Consider the following 2,519-nt stretch of genomic DNA (forward strand, 5'->3'; position numbering starts at 1 on the left):
ATAGAAGAGCAGTGTGGGCTGGTAAGGAAAGCCCCCAGCCTAGGGAAAAAAAATCTACCACCTCACCTCTCTCTTTCAGGCCCTTCCATTAGGGTAGAGTTGTTGAATTCAAACATAAAACAAAGCTATTTCCCTGGTAGACACAGGCTCAGAGACCATTTCTTCTGTAGCCTCTTTCTGCTCCAGGGCCAATCCCTCAAACCAACCCCTCTTGCAGTTCCCCTCCCTTACTCAGACACTTGCAGGCTTTTATACTGTAATTGATCCCTTCCCAGGTGGGTCTGATAATGGGAGGGGGGGGGGGCCTGGTCCGAGGCCCATAACGGGACAGATCACTCTGTTACAAGCAGGCTTCAGTAAAGCTTACAGGGCGGACTTACTCTGTGTCAGCACAAATGGTGGCCAAAGAAGAACAAAGCAAGCAGACCAACAAATAAGAAATTTAAGTGATAGGCAAAGGGAACTCTCTCCAGTGGACGAATGAAAGTCTGATGGGCAAAGTTTATTTGCTTTTGTGCCACTGAATTACTGCTTTCTTCTGAAGGGTCTGAAGCAGAAAAAACAGATGTGACCAGCCCAACCCTACCTTCTATCCAGTTCAAATTTGGCAGCAATACAGGCCTCTTCGATATACAAGTTTTACAGTAATGTCCTTTAAATTAGTTACAGGTGTATAGACTATGTGCTAATCTTGGTGAGATTATTTAGGATTCAAATACTCCCCTTGAAACACAAACACACATACTGGCTAGTGGGTGAAATCTGCACAACAGAGACCCTCTGTGTCAAAGACTGTGCAGTCTAAATGACTAAATTAATGCAATATGCTATTCTCAGACCAAATAGGTCTCTGGCAAGCTAGCTGGAGGAGAGTCTAGTTTGCCAAATTCTTGATGATGAAATCTAGTCCTAGATTTGTGCAATGTGTCTACTCTGCTGGGCTACCGTCAAAGGACGGTTACCCCTTTTTGATCTGAGCAGTTAGCCAAAGTCCAGGACCTTGCAGGTTGTTTCCATGAGGGGGAGACCTTGATGGTGGAGTCAGGTATCTGAAGTTTTCCTGTTTGTTTACAAAGAATGTACAAAGTTCTGTTTGCCAGAACAGGAACCAAATAGCAAGAGACAGTTTCTTTGCTCACAGTGTCAAGCCCCTTTCAGCCAGCACTCAGCCCAAAAACCTCTCTGTAGCTATTCAAAGGGCTACGCTCACAGTGCGGGTGCTTCCTTGCTGCCTTCTCTCTACGTTTACTGGTCTTTCTGCTGTTTCATATATATAAACCTCCACAAAACAGTGTGAGCCAGCAACACACCCCTCTGTTGTCATTTCTCTTAGACACAGGTTAGATGTATTTTAATGATAGAGCCTAGCAGCAGGGGCCTGGGTTCTCTAGGCACTACTGCACTGCAAGGTACCTATTGTAGTCTCAGTTTAAGAGAGGGCAGTGTGAAATACAGAAGTGAAGAGCTGCACTTTCTAAAATGGCCACTGATCATACAGAAACAAAATATGTGATCAAGAGTCAGGCAAAAACAAAAAGGATCAGGTCTCTGGAACAGACACTCTCTGAGTATTTGACCAGCACTCAGCCCAGTGGAAGGAACCCTGATCATGGCTGGGGTCTGAGGCTACTGTTGTAACAGAACTAATGAATACAGTGTTTGTCCCAAGTTATGGAATTTTGTTGGTTCTTTCAAAGCCAGAGCTCCTGGAATGATGTGACTATCTTACATTAGTTTTAATAAAAAAAAAAATACAGTTAATTTCTAGCCCTCAGCAGGGCTAGAGAAGAATAAACACTAAAAGCACAAAAACTAGAACGTACAGAAAAAGAACCCCAAAATGTGTTTGCATTTTTTAAATCCTACTCCTTTTAAACCAATGTTATGATCTTTGGGGAGCAGCGGCCTGATTTTTGAACACTGAGGGTTGGAAATATTGCAAATAAATAATGGAGTTTTTCACCCCAAATAGGAAATGTTTTGTTACCCTAGCATATAAAATTTTGCTCATTTTTTTTAAATGCATAGGGCTTGCAAATATTTCTAAGCCAACCGCCTGGTGCCTCGCTGGGGCACATGGGGACAGGGTAGCAGTGGGTTTTGCAGAAGCATTGGGGTTGCTACTTCTGTAGTGCTAATAAAAGAGAGATGAGCCTGGGCCCATAAAACAGGACCGGTGGCCGTGTATAGGGAGCTCTTTGATGGCTCTCCCGGGCCAGGTACCCGAGCAAGGGGACAACCTGGACAGGTGGGAGCCTGAAGCGGCAGGGAGAGAGCCCCTGCCCCTACTGGCCCCTGGGAGCCCCTCCCCCCACTGTTTGGGCTTAACCAGGTAGCAGTGCTGCTCCCCAAGGCTGCAGCGGGTTTGTTGCAGTGGGAGGAAGCGGCCTGCCCCGGGCCAGGCGGTGGGGTGCGCGCGCCCCATTCCCTGGCCTCTGCTGCCCCTAAACTCTCCACCCCGCCCCTAACAGGCCTGACCCCCAGCGGAGCCCTCGCTGCAGTTCCCCCCTGCGGCCGGC

This window comes from Chrysemys picta, chromosome 2 (assembly GCF_011386835.1).
Source record: "Chrysemys picta bellii isolate R12L10 chromosome 2, ASM1138683v2, whole genome shotgun sequence".
NCBI lineage: Eukaryota > Metazoa > Chordata > Testudines > Emydidae > Chrysemys > Chrysemys picta.